This window comes from Protopterus annectens, chromosome 5.part0 (assembly GCF_019279795.1).
Source record: "Protopterus annectens isolate FY-2018-M chromosome 5.part0, PAN1.0, whole genome shotgun sequence".
NCBI lineage: Eukaryota > Metazoa > Chordata > Ceratodontiformes > Protopteridae > Protopterus > Protopterus annectens.
In genome coordinates this window covers 1,727,318,853-1,727,334,385 of record NC_056735.1, presented here as the reverse complement: position 1 = coordinate 1,727,334,385, position 15,533 = coordinate 1,727,318,853, and positions in this window count along the sequence as shown.

Genomic DNA, 15,533 nt, shown 5'->3' with positions numbered 1-15,533 from the left:
TAATGTGTCAGGATCAAATGTGGTAATTGCAACCCTAGCTTATGTATATCATTCCCTGTTTTATCAATTTCAATAGTATTTTTATCTTTATTTTTATTTATATTATTATTGTTACTAATATTATTAATCATGTCTCCACTAATTAATAGTGGTAAATACTCTATACCCCATTTTTTTATTATTTCTTTCTTAATATTCTCAATCATGCCATCAGGATAACCTCTTTCCCTAAATATATCATGAACAAAATCCACTTCTTTTATAAAGCCAGTTAGGTCCGATGTCATTCTTGCCACACTAATCATCGACCCTTTACAACATTCCTTTTAAGGTAATGTGGATGGTCACTCTGATAATGTAAATAAGAGTTGGAATAACATTCCTTTCTATAAATATTGGATCTATATGTTCTCCTACTGTAATCTTTATTTATCCTAACATCCAAATAATGTATTTCATCCATGTTACTTTCGAAAGTAAATTGCAAGAAGCTTGTGCTTTTATTCAAATCATCCATAAATTCTTTTATTATTTCGTGGGTCCCTTCCCACACAATAAAACTATCATCCAAAAAACTGTAATACCTCACAATATGATGTCTAAACCGTGATTTGAATACATGTAATTGCTCCCAATATAACATAATTATATTGGGGCACATGCCGAACCCATTGCCATCCCATCTAATTGATGGTATATATCCCCCTGGAAATAAATAAAGTTGTATTTCAATACCAATTCCATACTTTCCAGCACTAATTTAAATTCATCTGAGTTCAGCATTTCAAATTCTATAAGCATCTTTTCAAACTATTCTAAACCTTCCTTGTGAGGTATTACCGAAAAGAAGTCTTTAACATCAATAGTAAGAAACATAAAACTCTCTTTAAAAGGAATGGTACTAAGTTTTTTCAAGAAGTCCCAGGAGTCCACTAATATATGCGGATATTTTAGATGAAACTTTTTTAATTTTGTATCCACATAAATAGCTAAAGGTTGAGTCTTAGATCCCTGTGATGTAACTATCGGTCTCAAAGGGGGTCATCTATTCGTTTATGTATTTTAGGGATACCAAAAATTGCTGGTATAACTGGTTTAGGTACTCTAAGAAAACTGAATAAATCTATATCAATTAACCCTTGTAATAAATTGTCTTCTAGTATTAGATCTATTCTTTTATAGGATATATTTAATTAATTTTTAGATATAATACAATACCTATTATCCATATCCAAGATACTTAGCATCCTATTTGTGTAGTCCCATTGGTCCATGAGCACTACACCACCCCCCTTATCCGGCTTCATTACTCTAATTATTCTGCTATTATTTAATTCTTGTAAAATTTCTCTTTCTTGTATGGTTAGATTATTTTTGATCTTCCTTCTCTTTCCATATTCATTCCTAATCATATTAATAGCACACATTTCAAAATGATAAATATCCTGATGTAAGGGAGGGTTGTATGTGCTTCTTTTCTTCAATTTATCTTCTTCTCTACAATGTGGGTTGTCCTGAAACATGTACATTAAATTTAACTTCCTATCAAAAAGTTGTATATCCAACACAATTTCATCAATTTTCGGCTTTCTTGTTGGTACAAAAGTAAATCCTTTTGTAAATAAATCAAAGTACCCATCGGTGACCTCTAATTCTGTGTAATTATAAATATTAAAATTGTTTTGTGTATGCACTGTTATCCTACCATTGTCTTCCATTAATTCCTGTAAATTTTCACCATTAATCGCAGCCACTACTTGAATTCCATCACATTGTTGCTTAAAAAATATTGGGGATATAGATGTATTTTCAACTTGATTTAACCCATTAGCAATATTGTCTAATGCACCTATACATACATCCCTATCTATCTCTTGTATCTCCCCCTGCCCTGCTGCCTTACAAATCGATTGCCTGTCACTTCCGCATACGACGGTTGCCAAATTAAATTCCAAATTCTTTCTGACCTCCTCGGTCCTTGTCTTTCTCCTAAAGGGTCTTCCCTGTCTAAACAACAATCATTGTGATACTCCCCATTAAATTCATCCCTATACTCCGGTCTTGTATTGTATATATTGTCCATAGACCTATTATATTCTTGATTCCCTTCTTTATAATATCCATCATACCTCTTTTTAGTATAAATATAATAGGCCTTCCCCTCAATATATTCTTCTGTATCTCTTTCCAACTTGCCCATTTTCCTTTTATAATTTTTTGTGATTACATAGTCAACATCTTGAAGTGTTCTGCAGTAAATATTTTTATATTCATTGACAGTAAATAACAAATCCATACATATTTCCTTATTAAGTTTATCAATATCATTCTTACATTGCTCCATAATCGTTTCATTATTTTTAACCATCGCCTTTAATATTGCTATACCACATTCATTTAAAATATTGGAAATAATTAAAAAAAACTCAATATTCCATTCAGTATTGTTGGGAAATTTGTTTAACCTTAAACCTTTTGATACAATTTTCTACTCAATACATTTAGACAAATACCAATTATCCCGTGCTAGATTTTTATATCTGGTTAATTGGTTTTTAAAAATCTTACATTTGTCCTTGTAACTAGTATTCAGCGGTTGTCTTCTTTCTGTTTCCCCTCTCATGTGGGCAAACGATTTGTTCAACCACTCGTCAAAGTTCATATCACCATATGCTTCCAAATGTCTCTGTACATTCCTTTGTTGATCGTTGTGGTGATTCAAAACCCTCGCCTGTCCATTTGAATCACCAATAAATGTATTGTCCTGTTGTCAGTCACTTACTCCGACCGGCGTTGTGAGTCTGCCATCTCTAATCCCTGACGTCATCACTTGCTCCACTCCTTTTCCGGGACTACTCTGGGCACACGGAATAGTCGTGCCCGAGTCCGGTAACAATGAATAGTTCTGAGAATTCTGTGAATGGGTTTGTATAACCCTAATAATTTTGCTCAATAAAGAATGGTTCTCCATATGTAGCCGGGGACTCCTCATTACCAAAACCACCGATAAAAACTGATAACCACCAATTACAAACACAGTCAACCACCAAACAATAAATTTCGCTGTATAGTAGCAATAAAGGCTGTCCTCCACTTCCGTATTCAATACAATGAGCGACACTATCACGGTAATAAAAACACCTTTAATACACCAAAATGATACACCATAAACAGATTTAGCATGCTTTCATCTCACCAAACGGAGACTTCATCAGAATCATCTATCTCTCTCAAAACATCCATTTAAATAGCTTTACACCCCATTCTATTGGCTCATACACACGCGCTCCTTGCATAATAAATTAAACACTGTATAACAATTAAATGTGGTATAGAATATGCTCCATTAATACAAAAAATTGTATATATTTGTATGATGCACTTTATGACAAGAGAGTGATGTATTGCTTTTATATTGTTTATCTATTGTTTTATCCATTGTGACTAGTGGCATTAGGTATATATATTATTTATTTATACATTCTTACTTACTTACATACATATATAGTATGTATTTTTAGATGAATTTTAGTTAAATTTAACATGTGTTTTAGTTTAGTTTTTATATACAAATATAAATGCAAATATATACATTGTTGAGCATTACTGCTTTCATAGTGAAATGGAAATCAAATGAAGTTAGGCTGACACAGCTAATAGTGAAAATAACATCAGTTAAAAACAAGAAAACTCCAGGTCTAACATGCTGCAGCTCTCTGAGAATAAGTTAAAGGACCATTTTATATAAGCACAGCCATCTGACAGATCAATATAAGATTATTCAAAAGTCTGATAAAACAGAAGTGAAGGTATTTATGATACAGAAACGGGGGGGGGGGGGTTAAATGAGCCATGCTAATGGCTGATAAAATATTCAAAAAATACTTTTTGGCATAATGGAGGGAGTTAAGCTAAGATAATAAATGGATGGAAATTAATGACTGAAGGTCTTCAACTAAAGAGGGTTGACATTCATAAGAGGCTGTACACAACAGCTTTTCTAATGCAGTGGAAGCCAGACAGTTATTTCTTCGGGGTAAGCAGAGTCACTGAATGCCTTGTGTTGGAAAGGGACAATGGAATATAACGGATGCCATTGCCTAGACAGGTGAGTGGTACCAAACAACAGAATCATTTTAAGGCAGCATAAGTTACAGGGAGGTTAAATCAACAGTGCAACATTATGTCACATGTGGTACAGTGCATGTCAGCTGTGTAACATTAATCTAAGAAATGAGGACAGCTTGCTGGAATTGTCAATGATAATGACAAACATGCCAAATTTCTCTGTATGAAGAGCACAAAACAAGCAACCATAGCATCCTTCAGTTGTTGCAGCCACACTTGCAAAGGCAGATATGGCCAATATTTGTCAGGATGAGAAGATTTCAGTGATGGCACTGGAAGAGTGATGACAATATCATATGACTGAGGAAAATTTCATTACATTTAGTGAGTACAGTATGTCCTTCTTGATCCACGGTATAAACATCTGTCCAAACATCTTTCAGCTTGTCTATTGCAGATTGCCCCCCTCCCCCATCAGTACAGTTCAAACTTGCAGCAACTCAATCCAAGACACCCACATAACATCATAACATGTTTAAAAACTAAAGGAATGATAAACAGTAAGTGCCGCTCCTGTAGACATGGTCAAATGGATTATGTTAATAATTATCAACGAAAAATATTATTAGAAATAGAGACATTCAAAAGACTGATTTTTATACAGTGAAAACCAGTAACATCACAACAAATTAAAATAAACTGATTAAAAAGGGAATGAAACCACTTTCCTTAACCACCACACAAACCAAACAGAAAAACCAGGAACAAGTAAATCAGACCAGTGAACGACCTTCGACAGAGAAATTCTTTATTGGTTAAGTGCTTTTGTTTAACAGAACTTCATCAGAACAATAAACCATTTAAAAAGCACACCCTATATATAACCCTCCTGGTGTGTCACATGATAAATAATAACCAATGAATATAAAACATAAGAACTTGATATTTGAAGTTAAAAAATATTATGCTCAGTTGCTGAGTGACTTGGTTGGCTACAATCACTTGCATTAGAAGCTGAAGTTAAGTGCAAACTTGCAGTACTGTATTTTATTCTTCTGTTAAGTGCAAACTTGCAGTTTTAAAAGTACTGTATTTTATTTTTTCTGTTACCTAATTGTTTCACTGAATAGTGTGCTGTGTGTCTCTCTGCTGTAAGAGGGGGTTGTGGTCTTCTCACTTCTTTGTTATCTGATATTTAACTGTTAGCCTAGAGGGTATCCTCTGTACTTTAAGTGCTAGCCACAAAGTTTGAGAATTTGTTTTATGCTCAATTGCTGAGTGACTTGGTTGGCTACAATCACTTGCATTAGTAGCTGAAGTTAAGTGCAAACTTGCAGTACTGTATTTTATTCTTCTGTTAATTGCAAACTTGCAGTTTTAAAAGTACTGTATTTTATTTTTTCTGTTACCTAATTGTTTCACTGAATAGTGTGCTGTGTGTCTCTCTGCTGTAAGAGGGGGTTGTGGTCTTCTCACTTCTTTGTTATCTGATATTTAACTGTTAGCTTAGAGGGTTTCCTCTGTACTTTAAGTGCTAGCCACAAAGTTTGAGAATTCATTTTATGCTCAATTTCTGAGTGACTCGGTTGGCTACCATCACCTGCATTAGAAGCTGAAGCTAAGTGCAAACTTGCAGTACTGTATTTTATTCTTCTAGGTGCAAACTTGCAATTTTAAAAGTACTGTATTTTATTTTTTCTGTTACCTAATTGTTTCACTGAATAGTGTGCTGTGTGTTATTCTGCAGTTAGTTCCCCAGCCACCCTCCCTGTTCTTGTCTTGGTGTTAGTGTTGGTGGCTCTGGAAATGCCCGCCCCTCTTGTGAGTCTGTATTTGAACACTCCTCCTGGGTCCATTTCATTTGCTCACTTAACCGAGTACAGTGAGATCATATTTTGTGTCTAGTGTTCACTCTTCTTAATACAGAGAGAAGATTTGAGAAGGCCAACCCACTTAGGTTCTTCCTTCCTCTCTCCTTGCACTTTACTAACAAAACAATTGCACTTTATTCATCTGCTTTTACTGTATTTGTGTTTCCTCCTACTTTATTTTGCTTTTGTCTCTTCTTAAAAGTACTCAATTTTATTTATTCTGCTGCATTTATTACTGCTTGGTAGTAGCCTGATTAAATTGTAACTGCTATTGTAAGTCTTTTGGTTTAAGCACTTAGGCTTCATACCAGTTGTTTTACATTAAGAAGGTTTGTGGTCTGCACTGTTGTGGCAGGATAGGTAGCTTACATCCTAATAAGCTGGGAATTGCTCATTGAAGGCTCAGTGTCTGCTATTCTAAAAGCGTATTAATTCTGGTTTAAGCACTTGGGCTTCAGGCCAGTTATTCTACATAAAGAGGGTTTGTGGTCTGCACTCTTGTGGGAGGAGAGGCTGGATTCTGCCCTTCAGAGCTGGGAATTTCTGGTCACAAGCTTATTGTGCCTGCTTATTTGAACTGTTTCTTTCTGAAATTGGTGTGCCTTGTTGCTGTAGCATAGACCAGATTCAGGCCTGATGAATCTAGCTTTGGTTGTATAACTTGAGCACTGATCCAGGCCATCTTTTTTTTTTTTTTTTTTGGAGAAGGTTCCTCTGCACTCTAGTGGCAGCAGTGTGCAGTTAGAACTTATCTGATTGAAGACTGCTGGAACAGGGCTCAGTTTTGAGCTTTTTTCTGGTGAACTGGGTAACTAGTTTAAATCATTTTTTTAGTTTTCTGTTGTTTTATATATATATAAAAAATTTGCACTTTATTCATCTCTTTTACTGTATTTGTGTTTCTTCCTTCTTTATTACTAGAGGCATTGACTACAACTCTGATCTGAGATATATAACAATTAGTATCCTTTTCTGTGCATTTAAAGTGTTTTTTTGATTGTATCTGCTTTATTTTCTGAAAAAAAAAGAAACAAAAAAACAAAAAAATATGCTTGTTTCCCACCTTTCTAAGCTAGTATAGTACAGCTTTCAGGTTAGTGCTGAATTCAGGGCTGTGTTACAAGTCTCTGTGCTTGCCCATACCTTACTTGGATAGAAGGAAGTTTCTCTGTTCACCTCTGAGTGAGAGGAGCTTTGAGCAGCCTATCTGTCCCTGGAGGAGTGGTTTCAGCCCAGAAACTAGTCATTTATTGGCCATTTGGGCTAATTTCTATCTCTTTCATTTCCCTGCTATAAAAAATGCATTTGCCTGGTTTTGCGCGCCAGGCAGCGATGGTTAGCTAGGGTATAACTATTCCCAGCTCCACAAAGTCTCCTCTTCAATTTGTCTCTTGGAGCTAGACAAACGTTCAACTTAAGCACTCAAACCATTCATTTCTTAGCCCTGCACTTGCTCAAAACTCATAGCAAGCATTAATAAACCCTAGCACTAGACCCCCCTTTATTGTACAGAAGGACAAGGCTCTCTATTCGACCTTACCAGCCAATCAGTAAAACAGTTTACTGTACCTATCCAGGCATGTCCAAGGGGCAGTTTCTTGTGTACTCTCCAGTCCAAATGGTGAATCTGGGCATTTTGAGGCAATGTTACAACTGCCTCATGTACACAGACAACCCTCTCTTCCTACCACCAAACACTAATATATACGAGAGATGCAATTATACAGCCAAACTAGAGGCTAAGCTCTCTCAACCCAAAACTGGATCAGACAGTCAAGAGGAGAAGGGAAATACTTGCATTACACCACCAGTCTCACACAGATCTCACATAGACCCATTAAATAATCACTGGCAAAAAACACACATAAATACACAAAAAACATACCCGGAGGCTCTAAATAACAATCTGCAAAAGCAACAGAGACCTCCAAAGCAGACATCCAAGCAACCTCCACCCCCCAACACAAACCATGACATGCACAAAACCAGTGTGCCATGCAATCACAGCCTTTAATGCAAAATAACATACCCAACACACTAGTAATAGGTGACTCTATAGTCAGGCACACTGATGTCCCACTCACTAGGCTGAACAAGGAGAAGGTTACTGTTAGCTGCCTGTCGGGTACCAGGATCTGCCACATAAAACAAGCACTCAGGTCACTCCAGAACAAGTACAAATATGACTCTGTCATTCTCCATGCTGGTGTGAATGACCTGAGCCATACCTCCCTGGACTACATGAAAAGAGATATGGAAGAGCTCTCTGATCACATAGCCCAGGCCGGTATGACCCTGACCCTGAGTAGCATCCTGCCATCACCAAGAATTATACCATGGTATAAAGAAAAAATGATCAATTTCCATAATTGGCTAAGTTTCTGGTGTCATTCAAAGGGGATCCAGTGTCTGTCCACCTGGGATGACATGCTCGACAAGCCATGCTGCTTCACTAGAGATGGCTTGCACCTGTCACCCTTAGGCTTTTGAATACTGGCCAAGGCTCTTGCCACCCCAACATAGTGCCTTTTTTAAGCAAGGCTCAAAAGACAAATCCACCACTGTAAATAGCACAAGTAAAAAACTGAGGGTAATGCTACTCAATGCCAGAAGTATCAACCTCAATATGTATGCACTCGAGGCACTCCTCAGTATGGAGAAAATTGATATATGTGCAGTAACAGAAACCTGGTTTAAGGCTCCAGAGAGCACCCCAGCACTACCAGGCTACAACTCAAATTATACATTTCGGCCACAGAATCCGTACTGAAATACAAAAGCCGGGGGCGTATCCATATTCATCAAGGATACCTACACCTCCAGGTTAGTGGCACAGCACGATGCTTCAGAGATCATCCACATGCAACTAACAATGGGCAAAACTGCAATTCAAATTGTAGCTTGCTACAGATCACCCACCATGTCCCAGGACCCCGATTCTGCATTTCTGGAAACACTGGGAAACATAAAGGTCCTAACAAACACCCTAATATTGGGTGATTTCAATTACCCAAACATTAACTGGGAGAACTACTCAAGTACTAACTCCCTTGCCCAACATTTCCTAGAATTTATAAACTCAAACACCCTGGATCAACTGGTCAACACTCCCACCAGAGGTGACAACATATTGGACCTGGTCATCACCAACATGGGCGACCGGTGTTCCACACCAGAGGTCAACCCCTCGCTGGTTAGATCTGACCATAAACAAATCACTCTGGATATCCACATTCTGCCCCCACCCCCGGTCAAGAAAACCACTGTGAAAACCTTTTCAAAAGCAAACTTCACGTTACTTAAGACCGAGGTGGAAAGTTTCAAAGCCCCACTGCTAAAGGATAATGCTGTCCAAGCTGCAAAATCCTTTACTAATCCATTTTATGAGCACCTACATTAATGCATGGATCATGCTATCCCAAGAAAAACCAAGACTCACTCCCCCAAGAAAAGGAAACCAGTCTGGTGGACCCCTGCCATAAACAAGCTATACAATAGAAGGAGGAAACTAGTACAGAAAAGAGTAAAATCCCAAGAAGGGAAGACATCCCTGATCAGTATCAGCAAGAAACTATGATCCCTCATCAAATCATCCAAGGCTAGGTTTGAAAGAAAAATTGCCAAGGACTCCAAAGATAACAACAAGGCATTCTTTAGCTATGTCAGGAATCTAAGTGGCAATGCTCTGATCTGCTCGGAGTTAGTGCAGAATGGCACAAAATACACTGAACCGACCAATATCACCAACATCCTGGCAGACAGGTTCAGTGCAAACTTCACCCCCATCTCACCCCCAAAACGGCCCATAAACATACCAGAAGAATGTAGGGCCCTGTAATCACAGACACTCAGGTTAAAACAGCCCTCTCTAAAGCCAAAAACACAGCATCAATGGGACCGGATGGTGTCCCAGGCTGCGTTCTACACAAGCTCAAAGACTAACTAACCCCCTCACCTAAACACACTGTTCAAACTCAGCCTCTCCACACCCTATGTATCCATAGATTGGCACACAGCAATGGTTATTCTGCTCCACAAAGGTGGAGCCACAACAGACCCCGGGAACTATTGCCCTATAAGCCTGACTAGCTTGGTCTGCAAGGCTATGGAGCGCATCATCATGGACCTCATTAACAGAGACATTGGGAACCTCCAAACACTGGACCCTACCCAGTTCAGCTTTGTTAAGGGCAGATCATGCCTCCTAAACTTGGTGGACTTCTTTGAGACAGTTACCAAGGCTATAGATGAGGGAAAGGTGGTGCACACAGTCTACCTAGACCTCGCAAAGGCCTTCAACACCATTCCCCATTGTGGTATTATAGACAAGCTCACCAGCTTGAACAAAAACCCCTACATCACAAAATGGGTTGCCAACTGGCTCATGGACAGAACCCACATGGTGAGAGTTGCGGGAGCTAGGTCTGACTCTAAACCGGTTACAAGTGTTGTTCCCCAGGGATCAATCCTAGGAACCCTCCTGTTTGACATATGTTTCTCAGAGGTACAGGCAAGCACAGGAGGACTGTGGCTGACCAAGTTCGCAGACGACTGCAAACTAGGGGCTATAATTGACTCTCCGGCTGACACAGACATCCTCCAGAAGGGTCACACTGAGATGGACACCCGGTGGTAAAATCATGGCCTCAAGCTAAATGCCAAAAAGTGAATAATCATCTCCTTTGGAAAAAACAAAGTGCCCACAAACTACCACATAGGTGGTAGTCCCTTAAATATGGAAGACATAATAAGGGATCTGGAGACTCAAGTAAATGGTAATCTCTCCTTTGATAATCACATTGCCAAAGTGGTTAGAAAATCCTTCTATGTGGCCCACCTAATCACAAAAGGGTTCGCATCCATATCAAAAGAGGTCATTGTGCCCCTCTACTCATCATTCATCAGACTCATCATAGAGTACAATGCCCCATTTGTGATGTACCTTACAAGACACCTGCAACAGCAGGAAAGACCACAGAAGTACCTCATCAAGAGGATCACTGGCCTCAAACAGATGCCCTATGCAGCTCGACTGAAGAAACTCCAGCTGTACTCGGTTGCATACCGCCTACTCAGAGGTGATCTCTGCCTGACATACAAGGCCATGTCCAACCCAGAATTGATGGACATGCTCCACCTAAAGAAAACCCCTCAAGCCACATGCTCTAGGGATCTAAACCTCACCACAACAATAAATAGGGTGTGCTGGAGGGATAGATTCCTGTCCCAAAGACTTCCAATGCTTTGGAACAAGATTCCAATCTACATTAGGCAGAGCTCCTCGCTAACACTCTTCAAGAGAAACCTTGACGAGTGGATGGGAAACAGAAAGTTTACCCCAGGGATCACTTCAGTGGCTCTTCTGGACAGAAGCACAGGGAACTAATCTAAGGGGGTGGAGAAAGCCAACACATTCTGGCTAGGCTTATATATGCCTTCGGGCAGATAGCCTAGTACCTACCTATGAACCTATAAAATTATTATGCACCATAAATTACCTAATACCATAAAACATCTACTTTAATATAGAACTAATAGAATAATTGTCATTTAACCCAGGGTAATTGTAGGCATTTAACAAAAGCTGCCATGTTTCCTTACCCAATCACCCCCTGTCTCACCTTACTCATGTGTCCTTCCCTAACTCTGCCCCATCCCCCAGCCTGACACATTACCCTACCAAAAACCCTTCCTCCAAGAGTATCACTAAACAAGACAGCAAAGACACACATACACAATGCACACACGACACCACATACATACAACATGCCAACTTTCACCTAACTTAATCCTAACACTAACCCTGAACTCCAAACACTTACACAAACACAACAAAACACACACACACACACACACACACACACACACACACACACACACACACACACACACACACACACACACACACACACACACACACACACACACAATTAAACCTGTCCTCTACCTAACCCTTACTCTATCCCTAATCTGTTAAATCCCACTTACTTGCACACATGCACTCCCCATACTCAATGTTCTGATGTTTAATATCTCCTGTCAGCAACAATATAAACATTAAGTTTAAAGTGCACACACTGCACTTTGTCGAAGGTGTAAACCTTCCACAAAGTGAATGGAAACCAGTCACATATATGTCAGTGTTTTGAAAAATAGTCTGTGCAAGGCCATAGCTAAAACACTAGCTGCTAATCTACTGCTATTTTTATTTTTCAAACCCTGGTTTCTAAGCCTTGATAAAAATGGATATGCTGAAGTATAACATTTCCAGTAAAAGATTATCTCAAGCATGGATGTCACAGTGCTCTTTTATGTCACTTCTCCAAAGGGCACAAGCATTTCATAATATTATTCAAATTATTATAGAAGCAACAAAACCAAAATATAAAAGTAAGTAATTATACAATGCTGGATATTATAAATAATGTTCCTGACAAGTGTATTGTATGAAATCAGACAAACGACATGCACTTAGCAAAGCTTTAAAATAAGAAGGTATCTCTCATAGGCTCATAGGTACATAGGTATATATTAGGCTAATGACCATCAGGGTCTTTATAGGCCTAGTTGTGTAATCCAAACTGATTGTGCCCCTATGTATCATGTCCATTTATTAGGAGTGGGGTATGTTAGTTAGGAAGTTTCTAGAGGTTATGGGAGGGGGGTATAATAGTTTGAGCATCACTGACTGACTTTATCTATCAGAGAGACATGGGTGCCAGACCTGGGATGTATTTTTGATTTTTCATCCTTTGGTCAAGGTTATGCTTAAATAGGGATAGGAATAGACTCTGCTTCACATGGTTGAGGAGCCTGTTCCAGAGCATGGAGCTCCTCTGAGTCACATATCTGTCTCACCAACACATCTAAATTATGTCACAAGCAAAATTTAAATCCTTGGTTCTAGTGTTTCTGATGCTGCTCCTTTTGTAGATACGCAAAAGTCTCATCATCTGTGAACTTGGTCATGCATGGGGGGGGGGGGGGCAGTGCTATCCCATATTAGTGAGCACCAGGTACAGTATGTTCAAACCTCTGATGGGTGTTCCCACTATCTGGTCAAGAGTATTTGTGTTAAGAAAGTCTAGAAATCATTGTGCTTGTGAGTAAGAGGCAGTGTATGCTTCCAGTCTATACAGGGATAGTTAAATGTCTCCCATGAGTATGGTATTTGGTTTAATGGTGAATGTCTCCAGTAGGTCTAGGTATGAGCTATGGAATTTAAGGGACATAGAAGGTGACCTATAGCTTGGTAGGATATGGTATGGGACTTTGTCTACGGTGATTTGCATATGGATAAATTCCAGTGTATTGTCCTGTTTAACCAATGTAGAGTTATGCTTGTTGTTAATGTAGACTGAGACTCCTCCATCTTTTGTCCCTGTCTGTGCAGCTGATGGTCTAAATCTGTGAAAGGCACTAAAGCCTTGCAATGCTGGAGTACTTTCTCTCAACTTAAACCATGTCTTGATCATGGCACAGCTGTCTATATTCTCCAGAGTGAGGCAAGCTTGCAGGGTGTGAAGTTTCTCGTTTAGGTTCCTAGCATTCGGCAGTAACACCTTTAGGTTTCTTCAGGCTGCATTTCTATGTCAAGAAGGTTTGTCAGGTTGGCATTTCCTAAAAAGGCTCTAAGGTGATGGATAATGTTTTAGCTAATATACAGAAAGCTAGGGGAGACAGATGTAGACCATCCTTTGCAAAGTAGAATGGTCTGTTAACCATGTCCTCCCACGCTGACAAATATTGACTTTCCACTGGCAAGACACCAGAAAGAAAGACACTATGGCATCATCCTTGGTGAAGGCAGAATGCTGCTCAATGCAAGCCACATACCTGCCTGAGGCATATATTCACAGAAATCAACAATGTCTCTCTTCATATAGTCCAGGGAATAATGTCTCAGCTTGTTAACGTCCACATGGACTATGACAGAATCATATTGGTACCTGTGGTGTAGTGATTTGAGTGAGTATGTAACTTGGCAGATCCTAGCTCCAGATAAGCAACTAGCCATTATCTTTTCCTTGTTCATTCTGGTGACATCTGTGTGCTATACAATGGAGTCCCCTATGACAAAAGAGTCCTGAGTAATGAGGTGGCTTGCCTTATAGGTTTTGCTGTTGAGGCTTCACTGAGTATAAGCATATGTGTGATGTTTGGTGTTGCTTTTGGTTAGCGCTTTGGAGATTCTGAGGTTAGGTATTGCCGTTTATGTGCTTAGGAGGTCTTTGAGGTTTAGAAAGATTGAGTTTTAGTGCCTAAGCATAGGTTGGTTTATATATGTGGTGGATGGTTTACTATCATAATTTCGAAGACAACTCAGTCGACCGCACTATGTTCGAACACGGAAAGTCAAACACGGCAATGTCGAACTTCAAAACTAAGCCTAGGAATGGGTTTTAACATGGGTCGAGATAGGGGTGAGGTTTGTAGTTCGGCAATAGCAGTGAACTCCTATCTCGTCCCATGTTAAAACCCATTCCTAGGCTTGCTTTTGAAGTTTGACATTGCAGTGTTTGACTTTCTGTGTTCGAACATAGTGCGGTCGACTGAGTTGTCTTCGAAATTATGATAGTAAACCGTGGTGGACACTATGAGTGGTGGATGTAGTGTGTGTCTGTGTGTGTGTGTGTGTGTGTGTGTGTGTGTGTGTGTGTGTGTGTGTTCTTGACAGTCTTGTTTATATGAGAGATTTTTGCCTCCAGTGAAATTTTGTATGTGCATCTATTACATAGTGTCCTCTTTTTTAATGAAAAATGATTTTCTGTGAACATGAGAGAATTGTTACATTTTCTCAGGATGCCCATATTTACCAAGCTGGCTACTGATACATTTGGAAATTGCATATCCACGTTGTCTGGTGCTGTATTTGGGTGGGCTACTGTAAGTCACAGACTGGGTTATACAGAGGTCTCTCATTGGGTGGTCCCTTAGGTTTGGCACTAGAATAGGTTAGATTGTGCTAAGAGTTGATAGTAGTGCTGTTTAATGTGCAATGTAGCTGGTCTACGCTTGTCTCACTGCAATGGCTTTGCTTTAGCCATACTAAGTTACAGGTTTCAGTTCTAAGGGATGTTTTATAGATAAATTTGCTATCTGTGAGTTTGTGTCTATATAGGGCCCTCCTAATTTCTTGATGTAATAACACCAAGAAAGATTTCTTGCTTCCTTATAAGTATAATGCTACAACAAAACAAATTAAACTACTTTGCAAGGCAATTTCAAGTGCTGAGGACCTCTGAAATGCTTTAAGGACAAAATCAACAAATAAAGCAAAAATAAAACAGTAGTACTTTAAACAGTTAACTGAAGTGCAGAACAATAAAATAAAATTCTTACCTGCCAAGGATGGAGCAGAATTAACCCAGGAGCCCTGAGAGTGTGGAGAGGGTGCCAAGCAGATGGGAGCACTGTGAAAATGAGCAGAATACAATTTGTAGTAAGGGAAGTTTATTCAACTGCAATACTGGTTTGCTGGGTGGGCACTTTGGGTGGGAAAGTACTTAAATATGTTACATACACAACAGGCTACCTTGTACATGTAATTCTACTCATGGAAACAGAAGTGCAGTATAAAGCATAGATAATGCA